This window comes from Dasypus novemcinctus, chromosome 8 (assembly GCF_030445035.2).
Source record: "Dasypus novemcinctus isolate mDasNov1 chromosome 8, mDasNov1.1.hap2, whole genome shotgun sequence".
NCBI lineage: Eukaryota > Metazoa > Chordata > Mammalia > Cingulata > Dasypodidae > Dasypus > Dasypus novemcinctus.
The window spans coordinates 4650418-4672233 of NC_080680.1; the positions used below are offsets into that span (position 1 = coordinate 4650418).

The window sequence follows — 21816 nt, forward strand, 5'->3', positions numbered from 1 at the left end:
TGCGGCATCAGCTCACTGTGCCAGCCTATTGCATCAACTCACTGTCTTGCATGTCTTTATCCAGGAGGCACCAGGAACTGAACTGGGATCTCCAACGTGGTAGGATCACTTGAGCCACATCTGCTTCCCTACTTACATTTCTACAAAAGACTTTTTTTAATCTGACAGATTCTGGAGTGTCCAAAAACAGCAATTATGTGTCATAAAACTGAGGTTGCCAAACCTTCTTGGAGAAGTTTGCCTCTTGAGAGGTTTTCACATCAACGATTGACGTGGGAGCAAGGGAGGTGAATGCCAGCACCTCATGTCCCTTGTCCAGTTACCTGGCCAGAGCCGGCCCTGGGGCAGCCCTGGGCAGCACCGGACCCCTCCCCAAGCCACTGCCCCCAGCCCTGTCGCTGCTGCTCCTCCTCTGAGCCCTTTATGTTTAACAAGGATGTTGGATGAGAAGATTGTAAATTATGGGCTAAATGCACATCTCCCAGGCTTAGTTAAAGGATCGTATACTGCCACTGGCTTTAAACAGGTTGCCCTTTATGGATCTTTCCCCATCCCTTTGTGATATAGAATTGCCACAGTCTGAACGATCACTATTCCCTTCCCTTCTGTTTTATGTGCTGCTTTTTCTCACGTACCATCTGCTAGTTTTCCAGACCTTTGGCTCCTCGGGAGCATCTTATTGCTTTCCCACTGCCTAATAAAGAAAGGTCTTGTGTTGCCCAAAGTGACTAACACTTAATCAGTTATTCCAATTTGTATTTATTGCCAAGTGATAATGCAGTGAAAATTTTTACTAAGTCTGGGAGGACATCGGCTTTCCCTGGACAGTGTAAACAGAACATTTGCTTGCTCTGAGCACAACTAGGGAAATGCAACTGAGAGCCTGGAGCTTGGAGGGGTCAGAGTTGAATGAATCTTCATCCTGGGGTGTTCATGGGAAAAGTCTTTTGCCACTAGAAATGCTATTTAATTCTGTCAATAAAACCTACTTGCCAAGCAGTGCTTGAGTTGCTTCCTGATATAATTATAACCTTGCATTTTACTACTTGTTTCTTTCTAAAATTATTTTGACATTATGGTATTATGCTACAGGGAAAGTAAAATTCTTCCCTAAAATAGTTTGTAAATACATAGATTATGAATCTATTTGTCTAAGCACTGAAAATCATCTGGAGCAAACTTTACTGTGAAATGAAGAATAACAAACAATCTTCAATGTTTCAGTTATTTCCTTCCTCATATTCTGAGTCTGTGCATATCTCCCTAATAATTGTTTGAAAACCTTGTCATGTATGGTAGATTTCATAACAAGCCTTAGGAATAAATTATTCTAAAAATAAATAAGGCAATTTATCCAAGAGCTATCATTTAAAAAATAAAAGATGTAGAAGCACCAAAAGGGATAAGAAGGAAAGTTCCAGCCATTTTTAAATAGACTACAGAAAATTACCTGCCCAATTATGAATATAGTATCATCTATTATATTTTAACATTCTACAAATAGAGTTGATTATGTCCACTTACTTGAGAGCACATGCCATAAATATATACATGATAATATAATAAATATTTTGTTTTTATTCATGCAAAAATATTCTCTATTTGTATAGTGAAACATTAAATAAGTATACTTAGGAAAATATAACCAATAATTTAATAAAATATACCTATCTGTTATGTGAATAGACCATATTTTATCAACTGTTCCATTTAATATTGTTAGACAATTTTCTTTTTTCATTTTTTTACTGTTATAAAAATTACTTTTATAAATACTGTTTTGCATGTCTCATGTTTTCCAGCAGTTTTTGCAGTTTCCTTGAGTGCCTATTTAACTGAATTTACCTGTTTATCTAGTACACTTTGAGAAACAACACCTCTATCTCCATTTTTTTTAAAAGATCTATTTTATTTAGTTATCCCCCCCCCCCTTGTGGCTTGCTTGCTGTCTGCTCTCTGTGTCCTTTTGCTGCGCATTCTTCTATGTCTGCCTGTCTCCTTTTTGTTGCATCATCTTGCTGCGCCAGCTCTCCGTGGACGTGGGCCATCAGGTCTCCGTGGGCACGGGTGAGCTTACCTTCACAAGGAGGCCCTGGGCTGCGAACCCAGGGCCTCCCATATGGTAGATGGGAGCCCAACTGATGGAGCCACAGCCGCTTCCCCTCTGCCTCCATTTTCAGCAGATCCATTCTACACTTGGGAAACACCCTTTTGCTCAACTAATATTCATTACCCAGTTCAGATGGTGTAGTAGTTTGATATTATTTATAAATTCCAAAAATAAATAATTGGATTATGCTTGTAAACTGGTCTGTTCCTCCGGGTGTATTAGATTTATTAAATTCAGAGATGTCATTTATACTTGACTAAATAATGATTAGAGCTTTGATTGGTGCATGACTCGGCAGAGGAGTTAGCGGGAGTTTTGATGCGGGAGCTCTGGGAAGTAAACACAGGAGAGGAACACAGAGCAATAGAGACAGCTCCTTAGATGAGACAGAGGCCCCAGGAAGAGACGAGCCTGATGGTCTACAGCTGCAGCTGAGCCCAGAGAGCAGTGAGCCCTGGGAGAGAGATGAGACTTGTCCCAGCCTACAGCTGAGATGGGAAGGAGCTGGGACCACAGAGCCTTACGAGGAAGAGGAAGCCTGAGCCCTGGCAGAGACCGGCAGCTGTCTTGCTCCAGCACGTGGCAACAGACTGTAGTGAGGGAAGTAATTTACTCTTTATGGCCTTGTGACTGTCATCTTCTACCCCAAATAAATACCCTTCATAAAAGCCAACAGATTTCTGGTACTTTGCATCAGCACCCTTTTGGCTACTCCTCCTGAATCCTGTGCAATGAAAGTGACAGAATGCTCTTTTGTTTTCTCAGTAAATTCAATTCCTGGAAAAATACTTGGTTACTACAGTTTCCTGTAAGACATAGCATCACTAAGAATCCAGTAAATGAAATCAAAGAGTTTAAATTCTGTAATAGTCTTAATGACTTAATGAGTCTTAATGAGTTTGTCTTATTGTTATATTCTTCCTTTTCCATTGTCCTTTTATATTGGCCCAGAGAAAATGGGCTTGATGGATAAAATCCAAAGTACTTTCTTCTTTAACCGACTTGTAAATTTAGAATGGCCTGAATATGCAGAGCTGAAGAGAGTAATTTCGCTCCTACAGTGCAATTTCTACCATTGATTGAAACTAATTTAGTCAACTGTACATTTTAAATCAATGCAAGGACAATCTGTTTCAGAAAGGAAGAATATGAACTGTTTTTTTCCTTTTTTTAAATAAAGCAGTACACCAAGCAAAAATAAACAAATGGGAAAAATACCAATTTCCTGATGCCAGATGAATAGAAAATGTTATTTCTACCAAAGAAAATCTGAGAGATAAAGACTTGGGCAAATCACTAGTGGATGCAAAGTTTTGGTTCACAACATATTTATTATAACATGAAGTTTAACTCACCTATGTGGACTTCTTCCACCTGGAATTTCATAGTTGCCTTTTGAATTTTAATTTTTTCTTAGTCTGAGATTACATCTTATAAGCAGCACACTGCACTATAGCACGTTGTGCAGCTATCTTTATTTTTTAGCTAGAGAAGTTGTAGGTTTACAGAAAATTCATGTGAAAATATACCCTCCTATTAATACTTGCCATTAGTGTGGTACCTTTATTAAAAATTGATGGAAAAATATAATTGTAGTATTAACTATAGTACATGGTTTGCATTAGGGTGTTTTTTCCCAATATACCCCTCCATTGTTAACACATTATATTATATTATAATTCATGAAAGAATATTTTTATAATTGCACATTTACTATAGTACATCATTTATAATAGGGTTCACTGTGTTGTATACTCCTATATCTTTTCTTGATTCTAGTTCTAAAATTTCCCCTTTTAACCACATTTATCTATAATTCAGTGCTGTTTATTATACTCAAAATATGTTACCATCACCACCATCCATTTCAGAAACACTACAATCAACCCAAATAGAAATTCTGTACAAATTCAGCATTCATTAACTCCCCGGTCCCTACTCCCAGCCCAGCCCCTGGTAACCTATATTCTAGATTCTAACTCTATGAGTCTGATTAGTTTAATTATTTCATATTAGCAGGATCATATAATATCTGTCCTTTTGTATCTGTCTTATTTCACTCAACACGATGTCTTCAAGGCTCATCCATGTTGTCCCCCGTATCACGACTTCATTCCTTTTCAATGCTGAGTAATAATTCCATTTTATGTATGTGCCATGTTTGCTTATCCGTTCCTTGGTTCAGGAACACTAGGGTTGCCTCCATCTCTTGGCAATCGTGATATGCTGCTAGGAACCTTGGTGGCTGTTCGAGTCCCTGTTGTAATGTATCTTGTATTTCCTGCATTGGTGTCTGAAATTGAGAATGGCCCGATGTCACATTCTTTTAAATTTACGTTTTGTGGAATCTTTGTGCTCTTCAGTACCACACCTTGTTCCATGACATGGTAATAGCAGATTGTCTATCTCAGTGTGTGAATTCCCACATCCTCCTGTGTGAAACCCTGCGTGTCCAGAGCACCTGTGATAGCACTGGCTTGAAAGCTTACCCTAGTCATTTCTGGTTGCAGTGGCGTACAGTGGTCATTTTTCCCATCATTCTCAAAAATGCTTAGACAAATGAAACTAACCTCAGCTAAAATTTTCTGGGATCTTGGTCTATTTATTTGTTCATTTCATAGCTAGAACCATGACATACTTTATAATCAGACATTTTCTTTTAAGTTTCATAACTTTTTCTTGGGCTTTTGTTTTGTTCCTAACAGAGAGTTATTGGATTCATTTTATTTAGGAATAACCTTAGGAATAACTCTAGGAAACAACACCTAGTGAAAGGAATGTTAACAAAGCTGTTGATAATCCCAGGATGGTCATTATTTTTAAAATTTTATTGAATTAATGTCCTTTGAGTTCTTATCCTAATGTTCTTAATCATCTTAATTGTTGCTAAAGTACAATAGAAATATATAAAGTCCACTCTATATCTCATTTCTCAGAGTTCTGAAATATCCAAATTCATGTTTTTTAAAAAAGATAAATGAAAAATTTCAATGTTCAACCTTTTAAAAAATGACATTAAATTTTATGTTCCTAAATCTATATGAGATGATATCTAAGGTTTAATGAGCTAAAAATGTCTTAACTATGATGGAATCTGAAGTAGGAAGATATATGTCTTCAGCTATTAAAATAGAAATGTAAACCCAACATTTATCTTTTATAGACAATTTCAGGGCAGAAACCAGAATGCAGCCATGAGGAAAATGCTGAATCTTCATTGACTATGTTTTTGAAAGTATACTAGTGATTAACAATATAAGGTCAAAGGTTAATGAAAAACACATAAGTGTGAATTCTATATGTTGTTTAAAAAAAAAAACACAACAACTTATAACACTATAGAGATGACTCAAGTCCCAGGTTAGAAATATTAATGTAACATGAGATCCTTTAATATTTAGTATTTATATAATTGGAAAAACAAAGAAACCATATTCCACAAATTAGAAAATAATGCTGTATTATCAATATAAACAAGGTTATTTGTTTGAGGCAAAGACTAACATTTTTTGAAGATTAAAATGTTATAATATACAATTAAATTATTAACTAAATGTATGTATGGTTTGACATTAAACCATTTTGAAATGAGAAACCTCTTTCCTATTTGAATATTAAAATAAAGTATGCATTTAGGCCAGGGGTAAGCAAACTACAGCCCATGACTTATTTGTGTACAGGCCTGAGCAAATAATTGGTTTTTATTTTTTATTTTTTAAAATCTTGTAAAACTAAAACAAGAATGTACAACAGAGACAGTATATGTCCCTCAAAGCCTAAATTAGTCACTGTCTGGCTCTTAAAGAAAACATTTGATCCAGATAAATGCCTTGTAATTTTCTTTGACATTTATGTGGCTCTCAAGTAGTTGCCCTTAGCTTCAAAGGCATTCAGCAATTATTGTGCTTTCTTTCTTTAGCCATAGAGAGTATTTTCTGCATTCTCCTTACTCATTTGTGACACATGGATCAAAGTTTCATTATTTAGGCTTTGTATTGTAACTCAGTAGAGGGTGGGAACAAGTTCAAGTCACTAATTTCCTATCTACTTTGACTGATGTGGAGGTACTGAAATTATTTACTTTAGGTCAAAGTAATGTCCTTTCTCATACTTCTTATAAAAGCACTGCCCTTCTGAGAAACCCAGGGAGAAAGGGGAAAATAGATCATAGACATTGCTATTTTTAATTTAAGTGAAACCTGTCCATGACTGTGATGGGACTTTTAAAATTGAACTCCCAATATTGAAAATAATAAAATCTCAGTTTTATTTCTTTTTATTCTTGGAATATACTACAGCATTATTTTTAAAAATATTTTGTAATGTGCTATGGCTATGTAATGAGTCCTGTTACTTTTTGCATTATTTACATTGGATTATATGAGATTCAAATTTGTCTAAAGCATCTAATACAAAAAAAAAAAAAATTACTAGTTAAGTAAATCTAACTATTCCTGGCAAGTCAGTATAAAAATCTGCTTACAGGTGGCAGACTTGGCCCAGTAGATAGGGCATCCGTCTACCACATGGGAGGTCCGCGGTTCAAACCCCGGGTTTCTTTGACCCGTGTGGAGCTGGCCCATGCACAGTGCTGATGCATGCAAAGAGTGCCGTGCCACACAGGGGTGTCCCCCAGCATAGGGGAGCCCCACGCACAAGGAGTGCGCCCCGTAAGGAGAGCCGCCCAGCGCAAAAGAAAGCGCAGCCTGCCCAGGAATGGTGCCACACACACGGAGAGCTGACACAACAAGATGACGCAACAAAAAGAAACACAGATTCCCATGCTGCTGACAACAACAGAAGCGGACAAAGAAGACGCAGCAAATAGACACAGAGAGCAGACAACGGGGGGGGCAGAGGAAGGGGAGAGAAATAAACGAATAAATAAATCTTAAACAGAAAAGAAGTGTATTTATAAAAACAAAAAAAAATCCACTTACAAATATTCCCAGATACATACACCACAACACATAAAAACACCTACTGTAGAGTTAACATTGCTTTTAGATCAATGGGCACTCAGCCACATTTCTTAAGTAGCAAGTTTCAAACTTTATAAATCTCACATATCCTAAAACAATGTGACCTCTGATTTCATTTCTTACTTAAATTTCACCTCCATTGTAAATTTCTTTCACTCACATTACATGGTACCAAAAGGCATTATCTGTTAGATGAGAGTTTTAGAAAGAAACCCAGCTTCCCTTCTGTTACACGTGTGGTAATTCCTGTTCTAGGACTTCACAGGGTTAAAATTTCTCCGTATATCTTTGTTCTCCAACTCGCAGTTCCTCCGTTTGCCTTTGTACCTTTGTCACCTCCTCTGAGTGGTGTAGCCTTCTCATAGATTATGTGGAAATGCGCTCTTCGGGTACCTGTAGACAGGAAAGGCACCGCCTTTCGTGCAGTAAATGCTGTGCATTTGTCATAATTGCTGATTTTCTCCCGGGCGCCGCTCCGTGCAGGCTGCCCCCACAACAGCTCGAGTCCTGGATGTGACAGCCCCCCTTGGGGCTTCCAGGGCTGCCTGCAGCGCATCTCCATCGGCGGCCAGGAGGTGGACCTCATCGCCGTCCAGCAGGGGGCGCTGGGGAGCTTCAGCGACCTCCAGACCGACACCTGCAGTTCACAGGTAAGGGAAGTCGAAAGCCACTTTGCCATGCTTGTCTTAAAAATATAGACAGCTGGGGGGGGGGAGGGGGAATCCATCCTCTTTTTTTGTTGTTCTTTTTGAGATACTGGGGACTGGGTATTGGTATGTGGGAAGCTGGGCTCAACCACTGAGCCACATCCAGCTCCCCTGAGTTGTGGTTTTTTCTTTTGTTTTAGTTTTGCTTGTTTCTCATCCTTATTTTTTTGAAGAGGCCCCGGGACCTGAACCCAGGGCCTCCCATGTGGGAAGAAGGGGCTCAGCCACTTGAGCCACATCTGCTTCTCCACCCTCTTTCTTTTTTCTTCTGTGTTCTTTGCACAGGGAATGAAAGAGTCATATTTCAATGAAGATAAGAAAACTGCATCTTTAGTTTATAAGTTTTTAGCTTATATATGTTCCCAAGTTGTTCTCTTCAAAGACAATAATGCTAATGCACTTTAATTAATAGTGGGCTTAAATGCATTAAAATGTACTGTGTCGTTAATTAGGACATCTTGAAAGGACAACTGCTCAATTAAGGCAGGTCAAAGATGCATGTGGTCAGTTACAAAGCCAGCTTTTGCAATCACAAGCCTGCCAGTTGGATGATATTTTCACAGGAAGGGATTTCGATAAGTTGCTATTCTCTTAATTTGCACTATCTACTGCCCAATATCACCTACGGGGAAAAGAAAAAGTAATCTCTCCTTCTACAAAAGTTTGATCCACAGAAACTGAAGATATGTGCATGATGATATAGACTCAATAAAAGTGGGGAGTGCTGATTATCACAGAGCAAGATAAAAGAATTTGTTGAAGAAGATAATACAATAAAAATATTTTAAAAATTGAACATTATGGTATTTGGCTAAAAGAATCACCTGTCCCTACCCAGAAAAGCAATATTCCTATATATGATATTATTAGTGCCTTCCCTTTGATATTTACTTTCAATAGATAAATGTAATAGAATAAAAAATATTATCTACACATGGTAGACCTTTTAAAGCTTAATGTTAGATGAGTAGAGTAGGAACTGTTAGTCATCCTATTTTAAACACTGATTGAAAATTTATCATCCATACATTGATTTATAAACCATACATTGTGTTTATTAGAAGAATGTAATTCCCACAAAATGAAATATTCTGACGTAGGAACTTGATTCATTTCATGCAGAATAATTTTCCCATAGGTGCATTGTGTTGATTTGCACAAAAAATTCATTCGCATGTGAAGGATGGCTAAAGTGAGCATTTGTTCAGTGACTCTCCATGTTGACTTCGGGATTCGAATTCCTGACACAGATGTGAGAATGCGTTCAGTAGGTCTTCACACACCGGCTCTGGAACCCTAAGCCTTGATGAAAGGGGCACTTGGAAGGCTTCCCCAGCCTGCTCACGGTGCCTGCTCGCTGGTCAGGGAGCAGCCCCGCTCAGCTCTCAGGGGGTGGGCAGTTTCAGGTCCACCCACACTGTCAGTGCGGAGAGCTGCCGGCTCAGCTGCCACGCCTGTGTGATCTTCTGAGCTCTTAAGACATTATTTGGATACCTTGTCAATTAGTCACAAAATATGATCAGTTCACTGTGTATCTGTTACGAGGGGATATCCTCAAGTTTTCTTTCTGTAGTTTCCTCTTACTGACAATCTCTGTTTTAAAATTTTTAATCACTCTTCTTGGATTATTGTAGAAAAACATAACATAAAGTTTGCTGTTGACCATTTTAAAGTGTACAATTCAAGGGGCATTAACTACTTCCACAATGCTGTACAACCATCACTGCCACCTTGTTCCAGGCGTTTTCATCACACAAAAAGGCAACCCTGTACCCGTGAAGCAGCTGTTTCCCATTCTCCACCCCGCCTATCCCCGTCCCTTTGAATTTGACTCTCCTGCACATTTAATTAAAATAGAATCATACATTATGTGGCTTTTGTGTCTGCTTCTTTGACTTGGCATAATGTTTTCAAGGTTCATCCATGTTGTCAGGTGCATCAGTATTTCATTCCTTTTCATGGCTGAATAATATTCCATTGTTTGTATATTCCATATTGTGTTACCCATTCATCAGTTGATGGACATTTGGATTGTTTCCACCTTTTGGCTATTGTGAATGCTGCTGCTGTGAACATTTGTGTGCAACTTTTTGTTTGAGCACCTATTTTCATTTCTTTTGAGTATATACCTAGAAACAGGATTGCTGGGTCATAGGGTAATTCTGTTTGAGGAACCACCAAACTGTTTTCCACAGGGCTGTACAATTTTACCAATCCCACCAGCAATGTACGAATCCCAATTTCTCCACACACTGATCAACACTTGTTGTTTTTCTTCATTTTTAAAAAATTATGGCCATACCAGGAGCTATCAAGAGATACCCAGTTATGGTTCTGATTTGCATTTCTTGTGATTGACAGCCATTTGTAAATCTTCTTTGGAGGGATGTGTATTTAAGTAGGATTGCCTTTTCCTGTTTAGTTGTAAGAGTTCTTTTTCTAGATGCTAGGCCCTCGTCAGATACACAATTTGAAAATGGTTTCCCTTAATTGCTGAATTGTAGTTTCACTTTCTTGATAGCGCCCTTCGATGCACAAAAGTGTTAATTTTTTATTGATTCCAATTATCTGTTTTTTTGTTTTGATGCTTGTGCTATTGGTGCCATATCAAAAAACCATTACTGGAAGCAAGCTCATTCATGATGATTATGTTGTATTGTCAGAGTTTTATGTTTGTACCTGGTTTTTACCTCTTATATTTAGGTTATTGGTCCATTTTGAGTTAATTTTTGTATACAGTGTGAGTTAGGGGTCTAACTTAATTCATTTACATGTGTACATCCACTTGTCCCAGCATCATTTCTTGCAAAAACTATACTTTTCTCATGAATAGTTTTGATACTCTTGTCTAAAACAAATTGACCGTAGATATTGGTTTGTTTCTGGACCCTCAGTTATATTCCTTTGGTTTACGAGTCTGTCCTTCCTTCAGCACCACCCTGTTTTCACTGCTGTAGTTTTGTAAGTAAGCGTTGAAACTGGAAATGGGGAGTCTACCAATTTTGTTCTTCTTTTTCAAGATTTTTTAGCCTTTTGTTTTCTCTTCAACTTCATATGAATTTTAAGATTAGCTGCTTCATTTCTGTAAAAAACTAAAAGGGTTTTGAGATTGTTATAAGGATTGCACTGAATCTGTATAATCAACATTACATCTGTACAATTAACAATATTAAGTCTTTCAATGCATAAAAATGTAATGTATTTAGATTTTTCTAGGTCTTTAATTTCCTTCAGAAATGTTTTGTAGTTTCCAGTATACGAGTCTTGTATACTTCATTCTTAAATAGTTTATTGTTTTGAATTCTATTGTAAATGGAATTGTTTTCTTAATTTCCATTTCAGATTATTAATTGCTAGTGCATACAAATACAATTGACTTTTTTGCATTTTAATCTGGTATCCTACATGTTTGCTGAATTTGTTTATTATTGCTAACTGTGTGTGATTGCATAGATTCTTTTGTACTTTCTATATGTCAGATCATGTGCCTTACAGATAGAAATAGCTTTACTTTTGTCTTTGCAATTTGGATGCCTTTTATTTATTTCCTTGCCAATTTTTTTTTCTGGCTACGGCTTCCATTGCAATGTTAAATAATGATGGTAAGTGGGCACCTTTGCCTTGTTCCTGGTCTTAGGAGGGGAGCTCCTGCCCTTCATCATTGTGTATGATGTTAGCTGCGAATATTTCACAAATGCCTTCTGTCAGGCTGAGGACGTTCTCTTCATTCCCAGCTTGGTAAGTGTTTTTCTCATGAAAAGTTGTTGAATTTTTTCCAAAGATTTTTTATGTAATGGTCAAGATGATGATGTGTTTTCCCCTTAACTCTATTAATGTGGTGTAAAATACTGATTGGTTTTCAAATGTTGAACCTCTCTTACATCCCTAGGATAAAACCCAATTGGTCCCAGTGGGTAATCCTTTAAATATACTGCTGGCATCCATCTGCTAATGTGTTTGAAATATTTTGTGTCTATGTTCATAAGAAATAATTGCTCTCTAATTTTATTTTCTTTTGACATCTTTATCTGGCTTTGATATCAGGACAATGCTGGTCTCACAAAATGAATTAGGAAGTAATCCCTCCTCTGCTGTAGTTTTTCAAATATTTTAAGAAGGATTGGTGTTAATTTTTCTCTAAATATTTGGTAGAATTCATCAGTGAAACTATCTGGTCCTAGGTTTTTCTTTGTTAGAAGTTTTTTGATTATTGATTCAGTCTCTTTGTTATAGGTCTGCTCAGATTTTCTAATTTTTCTTGAGTCAGTTTTGGTAGTTTGTGTTTTTATAGGAGCTATTCACTTAGGTTATCTAATGTGTTTGCATGCAGTTGCTCATAGTATTCACATATAATCACTTCTATTATTATGAGATTGGTAGACATGTTCTTACTTTAATTTTAGATTTCAATAATTTAAATATTCCCACTTCTTTTTCTTTGTCAATATATCTAAATGGTTGTAAATTTTGTTGATCCTTTCAGAGAACTGATTTGGATTTCTTTTTTACCTCTGGTGCTTTTTCTCCTTTCAGTTTTGTTTATCTTCTTCCTTTTGATAGCTTTGGTATAAATTTTCTCTTCTTTTTCTTTAAGGTGAAAACTTAAATTATTGATTTACAATCTTCTTTAATGTAAGAGTTTACAGCAATAAATTTCCCTCTGAGCATTGTTTTCACTGCATCCTATACATTTTGGCATACTTTATATTTTTGTTTTCATTTGTCTCGAGTAATTTCTAACTTCCTTTGTGACTTCTTTGATCCATTGGTTTTTTTAAGAGTGTGTAGTTTAATTTCCACATATTTGTGAATTTTCAGGTCTTTGTTATTGATTTCTAAATGCATTCATTCCATTGTGGTCAATGAAGATGCTTTATATGATTTGAATCTTTAAAAATTTTGTAACCTAACAAAATTTTCTATTCTGGATAATCATCCATGTGTACTTGAGAAGAATATAAATTCTTCTGTGGTTTGCTGGAGGGTTTTACATATGTCTGTTAGACCTAGTTGGTTTATGGTGTTGTGAATATTCTCTTTTTTCCTTGTTGATCTTCTGCCACCATGTTCCATTGCTGAAAGTAGGGTCTTGAAGTCTTCCACTCTGTATTAGACAGCCAAAGGGGTGCTGACGCAAAATACCAGAAATTGGTTGGTTTTTATTCAGGGTATTTATTTGGGGTAGGAGCTTGCAGATACCAGGCCATAAAGCATAAGTAACTTCCCTCACCAAAGTCTATTTTCACGTGTTGGAGCAAGATGCCTGCCAATGTCTGCAAGGGTTCAGGTTTCCTGGATTCCTGTGGGCTCAGCTCCTCTGTTTTCTCCACAAGGTCAGCTGTAGACTATGAGGCTCTCTAAGCTTTGCCTCTCTGCACAAGGTCAGCTGTAGACTATCAGGTAAACGGCTCTGTCTCTCTCCCTGGGGCTCCAGCTTCAGCATCAATCTCCAACATCAAAACTCCAACATTAAAGTCCTCAACTCTGTCCTTTGCCATACCTTTTATCTGTCAGTCCCCACCCACCAAAGGGGTGGGGATTCAATGCCCTACTGACACAATAGTTTTACTTGATTAAGTAATCAAATAAACCTCTGAATCGAATATAATCTCATAAGCCTAGAGGAAAAGATCAGTTTACAAACATAATCCAATATTTCTTTTTGGAATTCATCAATAATATCAAACTGCTACACTCCACTCTCTGAATTCCAAAAAGACATTATGATATTAAAAAAAAAAAACTTAAATCAGTTCAATGCAGTAGTAAATCTTATCACAATCAATTTAAAGAAATACATTTTGTCTTGGGGCAAAGCTCCGTCTGCTATAGACCTCTGAAACTTACAAAAAAATTCATCTGCTTCCAATACACAAATGGACAAAGGATAAACATTTTCATTACAATAAGGAGAAATTGGGAGGGAAACATGAGTGGCTTCTCTACAGTTCAGTATATCCTTCTGCAAGGAATCCTCTGCTCATTTCAAAGTCTGGGAGTCATTCTTAAGAAGATGGTTTCTTCTCCTTGGGACTATATAGGGACTCACCCTTTCCACTGGCTCGCCTAATGGCCATTTTCTGGGTTCCACCCTCATCAAGCATCTGTGCATCAGTCAAGCTCCAGACCTCTCCCTCCAAGAGTGTTGGGGTGATTGCCACACCTTTCCCAATCTTTGGGTTAGAGTCTTAACCCCCTAGCACAGTGCTGTGAAGATAACATTCCCCCTAACCTTTGGCATATAGGCTCAATCCTCTCAGAGCAACGAGGTGGCCACCTGGCCTTCTCTAATCCATGGGGACAGGTGATTAACCTGAGCTTAACCGCCATAATCCTTGGGGCATGTGCTCCACCTTCTCTGTACCCTGGGGCAGCAAAACTCTTCCAGAACATCTGGCAGAAACATCCACCCTCTTCAACTGCTGGAGCAAACTCACCCTCTCTGTCCAATGGGTGGGGTTCCTCTCTTGGCCCAAGGTGATGTCCTAATTCCAGATCTCAGCTTCCATGGTTTTCCTCTTGAAGTCGTTTCCCCTTCAATCTCTCCTTTCCATGTCCCTTTTAGTCCAGGCTGACAGTGGTTTTGTTCATACAGCTCTCTCAAAAAGTCTGTTGGTTTAGCATGCAGGAAGCAGGGGTCCAAGCCATCAGACAGTAAGACTTTCCACAAGTCTTCCCAAGATAACTGCATCTTCAACCCTGATTTACCAGTTTCAAGTTTAGTTAAGTCCTCCAGTGGGGCACTTTCATCTGGGAACTTGATTTCCAGAGGCTTAGAATTTCCAGAATCAGTTTCTGTTTTCTTTGAGACTTAGTTCGCTTAGTTCAGTCCTCGGCATAACTCTCTCATCTAGCATTTTGCTATAAGCTGCAAGCAGAAGCCAAGCCACATTCTCCAGGTTTACTTTGGAAATTTCTTCAGCTAAATGCCCAGGCTTGCCATTTTCAAATTCTGCCCTCTATAAAACACCAGGAGTTAATCTTGCTAAGTTCTCTGTAACTTTAAAACATGGATCATCTTTTCTCCAGTTTCCAATAATAGTTTCATCGTTTACTTCTAAGGCATCATAAAAAGTCTCTTTAGCATCCATATTGCTATCAACAGTCTCTTGAAAGCAGTCTAGGCCTTTTCCATCAAGCATCTCACAATTCCTCCAAAAAATACCATTTATAAAACAGTTCCAGCATTTTGGTAATTGCAAAAGCACTTCCCCCCTCCTTGGTACCAAATTCTGTATTAGTCAGCCAAAGGGGTGCTGATGCAAAACACCAGAAATTGGTTGGTTTTTATAAAGGGTATTTATTTGGGGTAGGAGCTTGCAGATACCAGGCCATACAACGTAAGTTACTTCCCTCACCAAAGTCTATTTTCACGTGTTGGAGCAAGATGGCTGCCGACGTCTGTGAGGGTTCAGGCTTCCTGGGTTCCTCTGGGCTCAGCTCCTCTGTTTTCTCCACAAGGTCAGCTGAGGACTATCAGACCAACGGCTCTGTCTCTCTCCCTGGGGCTCCAGCTTTAGCATCAAACTCCAACATCAAAACTCCAACATTAAAAGCCCTCAACTCTGTCCTTTGCCATGCCTTTTATCTGTGAGTCCCCACCCACCAAGGAGCAGGTACTCAATGCCCTACTGACACAAGAGGTTTGCTTGATTAAGTAATCAAATAAACCTCTGAATAGAATATAATCTAATAAGCCCAGAGGAAAAGATCAGTTTACAAACATAATCCAATATTTCTTTTTGGAATTCATCAAGAATATCAAACTCTTTACCGACTGGTATGTGTGAAGCAGTGCTGTAGGGTTTAGACAGGTCCTGTACAAGTCAGCGTTAAGCCTTCCTTTCCCGCTTGCACTGAGACTAAAGGTGCCTTCTTGGGTCCTTTCTGAGCATAAGTACTGCCCTGTGCATGTTCACACTCAGCTTTTCCTTCAAGGCTTTCAGCTAAAATAATATTTGTCCCAATTTATCTTTGCCCTAGGCGGCATTAGCTTGTTTGTTTGCCTTTAAATACTTTTAAGGAGTACTCTCTAGATATCCACTTCTCCACCCTTAGAGAGTTCCAAGCTAGATCCTTCATGGGCCACCCGGACAATTCAAAACAGACAAACACAATTGTGTGAGTAGAGGGCGCCTCTGCCCCCATCTGAAACGAGGTGCCCACACCAAGAAAAAGAGCCAGTCCTCCCTGTCGGGGAGGAGGTGCGGCCAGAGGAAGCTAAACTGCCTCAAAGCTCCCCTACCAGGTTTCCTTCACCACCTCCTTCACCAAGCATTCACATGGAAACCTTTCACTGTTTTCCGAGTTCCGACAAGATTGGTTGTGATAGTTTTCCCCATATTTTTTTTTTTTTGGAGTATCTGTGGAGGGATGGGTCTTAGAAGTTCCCTGCTACCTATTTTTTCTCTGCATCCTATTTTTATTTGTTATTAGGGCAGTTGTGGGTCAACAGAAAAAGTCATGTAGAATATATAGAATTCCCTTGCACCCACTAGCACGCAGTTTTCCCTATTGTAATTCTGCTTTAGTATAAAACCTTTGCTACAGTTGATTACACAATATTATTATAATTATACTATTAACTAAAGTCTGTAGTTTAGATCAGGATTCACTGTTTGTGGTGTACAGCCTGATGGCTTTTTAATTTTTTAAATTTTGGTAATATATATATAACCTAAAATTTCCCATTCTATTCACTTTCAAAGATACAAAAATTCAGTGGTGTTAATCACATTCAAAATGTTCTGTCACCATCATCACCAGCCATTAGCAAAACTTTTCCATCATTTCAAACATAAACGCCACACCGATTAAACATTTACTCCCCGTTCCCCACACTTACCCAGCCCCTGGTAACCTGTATTCTAGTTTCTGACTCTGAATTTGCATATTCTCCTTATTTCATATAAGTTAGATCATACAATAGTTGTCATTCTGTGTCTGGCTTATTTCACTCAATGTGATATCTTCAAGGTTCACCCATATTGTAGCATGTATCAGAACTTCATTCCTTTTTATGACTGAATACTCTATTATATGTCTTTACCATATTTTGTTTATCCATTCTTCCGTTGATGGACACCTGGGTTGTTTCCATCTTTTGGCAATTGAGAATAATGCCACTATGAACATCAGCATGCAAATCTCTGTTTGAATCCCTGCTTTCAATTCTCTGGGTTGTACCTGTAAGTAGAATTGCAAAGTCTTATGGTAATTCTGTACTTAACTTTTTGAGGAATTGCCAAAGTATTTTCCACACTGGCTGTACTATTTTATATTTCCACCAACAATTATGAGTGTTCTTATTTCTTCACATCCTCTCCAACACTTGTAGTTTTCTGAGTTTTAAATAGTAGCCATTCTATTTTAGTGGATAAGAAGTCCTATCTCATGGTGGTTTTGATTTGCATCTCCCTGACGTCTAATGTTGTTGAACATATTTTCATGTGCTTATTGGTCATTTCTTTATCTTCTTTGGTGACAGTGTCTATTCAAGCTTTTACAAATTTTTAAATTAGGTTGCTTGTCTTTTTGTTATTGAGTTGTAGGATTTTTTATTATATTCTGAATATTAAATCCATATCAGAGACCTGTTCCATTATAAAAAATACATACCGTAAAATCAGTTGGTTAAAACAATAAGACTTCATTTGCTCATAGTTTTGGGACTAGGAGAAATCCAAAATCAAGGATTCAGCAAGGGTGTGCTTTCTTCCTAGAGGCTGTGTCATTCTGAGGCTGACTGCAAAGGGTCCTTAGTCCTTGTTTTTTCCATCACATGGCAATACACACCGTGGCCTCTTCTCCTTTCTCTTCTGGGTGTCACTGACTTTCAGCTTCTGGCTGGTAGCCTTGACTTCTCCGTCCATGTCCAATTTCCTTTGCTTGTAAGGCTTCAGCCATGCTGGATGAAGGCCCACCCTCATTCAGTTTGGGCACCCTTAACTAATAACTTCGTCAGAGGTCCTGCTGGCAAATGGGTTCACACCCACTGGACCACAGATTAGAACCAGAATATACCTTTTATATGGAAAATGGTTCAATCCCAAGCAGTTTTCCAATCTTTTCTCTCATTTCTGTAGTGTCTTTTTACCTTCTTGATAAAGTACTTTGATGCACAACGTTTTTAATTTTAAACAAGACCCATTATTTTTTCTTTTCTTGCTTGTGTTTTGGTGTAATAGTTAAGAAATCATTACCTTGCACAAGGTCCTGGGTTGTTTCCCCATGTTTTCTTCTAAGAGTTTAGAGTTTTGGTTCATCTATTTAGGTCTTTGATCTATTTTGAGTTAATATTTGTATATGGTGTGATGCAGGGGCCCAATATCATATTTTGCATTGGCATATCCATTTTCCCAGAACCACGTATTGAAGTGACTATAGTCTCCCCATTGAGTGGACTTGGTAACTTCGTCAAAAATTAATCAGCTATAAGGGAACTGAGAGTGTCTACAACTGCAAGCAGGAAAATCCCATCCATCAGCCATATGGGATCTAAGCCTCCTCTGGATTTAGAGGTGGAGTGGACATCACTATCCCAGGGTCCACAGGATGGAGGAATAAAGTATGGATTAGAGTGGACTTCCTGGTATCCTACTATAGAATTATTGTGACTCTAGCAATGGAAGAAATTGTATCACTGATGTGGAGACAGTAGCCATGGGAGTTGTTGAGGGCAGGGAGAGGTAGGAAGAGGTGTGGTGTGGGGGCATTTTCGGAACTTGGTTTTGTCCTGAATGATATTGCAGGGACAGATGCAGGACACTATATATCCTACCATAACCCACTGGATGGACTGGGGGAGAGTGTAAACTATAATCCATGCTGTGCAGCAGTGCTCCAAAATGTATTCACCAAATGCAATGAATATGTCACAATGATGAAAGAGGTTGTTGATGGGGGAGGAGCAGGAGTGGGGGTGGGAAGTGGGGTATATGGGAACTTCTTATATTTTTTAATGTAACATTTTATGTGATCTATGTATCTTTAAAAAACAATAGTAAAAAAGGGGAAAAAATCAATTAGCTATAAATGTGAGGATTTTGTTTCTGTACTTTCAATTTGATTTCTTTGGTCCATATGTCTTCTGTTGTGCTTGTAATGTGCTAGGTTTTAAAAAAAAAATTTTATTAGGTACTGGGAGCTGGGGATTGAACCTGGGACCTCATATATGGGAAGCCGGTGCTCAACCACTGAGCCACATCAACTTTCCTGAGTTGGTTTTATCGTTTGTTTGTTGTTTTGTTTTTTCAGGAGGCACCAGGAACCAAACTCAGAACCTCAAGTGTGGGATATGGGCACTCAACTGCTTGACTCATATCCACTCCCAACATGCTGTTTTGATGACTGTAGCTTTGTAATAAGTTTTATAAATTGAGAAGTTGAGTCCTCCAAATTTGTTCCTTTGCAAGATGGTTTTGGCTATTAGTGACACCTTATCCTTCCATATGAATTTAATGATTGGCTTTTCAATTTGTGCAAAGAAGGCTATTGGAATGTTAATCGGATTTGCATTGACTGTAAATCTCACTGGGTAGAATTTATATCTAAACAATATTATCTGTTAAATGCCTTTTCTGCATCAATTGAGATTATCATGGGTTTTTTAGCCTTCATTCTATGAATGTAGTATATTACATTAACAGATTTCCTTATAGTGAATGATTCTTGCATTCCTGGGATAAAAACCACTTTTAATTGTGCTGTTGGATTCAGTTTACTAGTGTTTTCTTGAGGATTTTTTCATTTATATTCATGAGGGATATTGATTAGTAATTTTCTTTTGTTGTGTTATCTTTATCTGGTTTGGTATTAGGATAATGCGAGCCTCACAGAATTGATTAGTAAGTGCTCCCTCTTCAATTTTTTGGAAGAATTTGAACAGGACAGATGTTAATTTTGCTATGAACATTTTGTAAAATTCACTAATTAAACTATCCAGTCCTAGACTTTTTTATTGAGAGGTTTTTGATTACTGATTCAATCTCATTGCTTATTACAGTCTGTGTAGGTAGTCCGCATGTTTTTAGGAATGTGTCCATTTTATCTGGGTTATCTAATTTGTTGGCATACGGTTGTTCTCTGTATCATGTTATAATCCTTTTTATTTCTGTGGGGTCAGTAGCAATACTACCACCCCATTTTATTTCTGATTTTATTTTTATCATTTTCCTTTTTCTTTGTCAGTCTAGCTAAAGTCATGTTGATTTTATTTGTTTTTGCAAAGAACCAACTTTTCGTTTTGTTTGTTCTATCCCTAGATTTTTTTTTTTTTTTAATTCTCAAATTCATTTATTACTGCCAGGATACTAATTTCCTTCCTTCAGTTTACTTTACTTTGTTTGCTCTTTATACTTCTCCAGGTGTTGAGTTAGGTCTCTAATTCGAGCTCTTTTCTTTTTAATATAAACATTTAGGGCTAAAAATTTCCCTCACAGCATCTGCCATTGCTATATATCTAAATTTTGATAAGTTGTGTTTTCATTTTCATTTACCTCATGATATTTCCTAATAATCCTATGACCTCTTTGATATTTGCATCAAGTGTGTTGATTTAATTTCCACATTTGTAGGTTTTCTAGTTCTTTGTTATTGATTTCTAGCTTCATTCCATTATTGATCATAGAAGATACAGTGTATATCAATATTTTAATTTATTGAGACTTATTTTGGAACCCAACTTAGAATCTATCCTGAGAATGGCTCATGTGCAGAATGTGTATTCTTTCTTGGGTAACATGTTCGGTACATGTCTGTTAGTTCTTGCTGATGCATAGTGTTGTTAATGTTTTCTTTTTCCTTATTTATCTTTTGTCTGGAAGTTCCAGCCATTATGGACATCTTATACTATTAATGTAGAACTGTCTATTTCTCCTTTCAAATATGTAAATATTTTCTTATTATGTTTTGGGACTCTGCTTTTAGATGCATATATATTTGTATTTGTTATATCTTCTTGTTGAATTGGTCCCTTCATCAGTATATAGTGTCTTCCTTTGTCCCTCATAAGAGTTTTTTGACAAAGTCTATTTTATCTGATAATTTGTGGCTTCTCCACTCATTTTGGTTACTATTTTCATATATTTTTCCATCCTTTTACTTTCAATCTACTAGTGTCTTTGAGTTGAAGGTGAGTCTTTTGTAAGCAGCATGTAGTTGGATCACGATTTTTTTTTTAATCAGTTCTGCCAATCTCTGCCTTTTGACTGGAAAGCTTGATCCATTTACATTTAAAGTAACTGCTGATAATGGAAGATGTTCCTCCACCATTTTTCTTGTTTTTTTTTTTTAAGTCTGAGACAATTTTTGTTCTCCAATATTCCACTCCTGCCTATTCTCATAGTTATTAGATTTTTAGTAATGAACCATTTTGAATACTTCCTCATTTCCTTCTGTGCATATTTTCAGATATTTTATTATGGTTACCATGGGGCTAAAATTTGGCATCCTAAAACTATAACAATCATGTTTGATTAGATATCTACTTAACTTCAATAGCATACATATACCTCTTCCTGTACCCCTCTATCCTCCCACCCTTTAGTTGTACTTGTTACAGATTACATCATTATAAAATATGTGTCCAAAGCCATAAATATATCATTGCTTTTAGGCATTTGCATTTTAGCACTTGTAAGAAGTAAAATTTGGTTTACATACAAAAAACAAAATACAATAGTACTGGTTTTTATGATTACTCCTGTGGTTCCTTTTATCAGAGATCTTTATTTCTTTCACCTGCTTCAGTCTACTCTCTAGTTCTACTGTCTAGTGTCCTTTCAGTCTGTGGACCTGCCATTAGCATTGCTTACAGGGCAAGTCTAATTGCAGCATACTCCCTCGGCTTTTGTTTATCTGGAAACGTCCTAATTGCTTCCTTATATTTGAAAGACAGTCTCACTGACTATAAAATTCTTGTTTGACAATCATTTTCTTTCAGCACTTGAAATATTTTACCTTACCACCTTCTTGTCTCCATGGTTTCTGATGATTAATTAGCACGTAACCTTATTGG

At 37.4% G+C, this 21816-nt stretch overlaps 1 pseudogene; it reads left to right on the plus strand.

Moving 5' to 3' along the window:
* LOC101445115 (contactin-associated protein-like 3) overlaps nucleotides 1-21816 on the plus strand; it is a 116603-nt pseudogene that overhangs the window by 30306 nt on the left and 64481 nt on the right.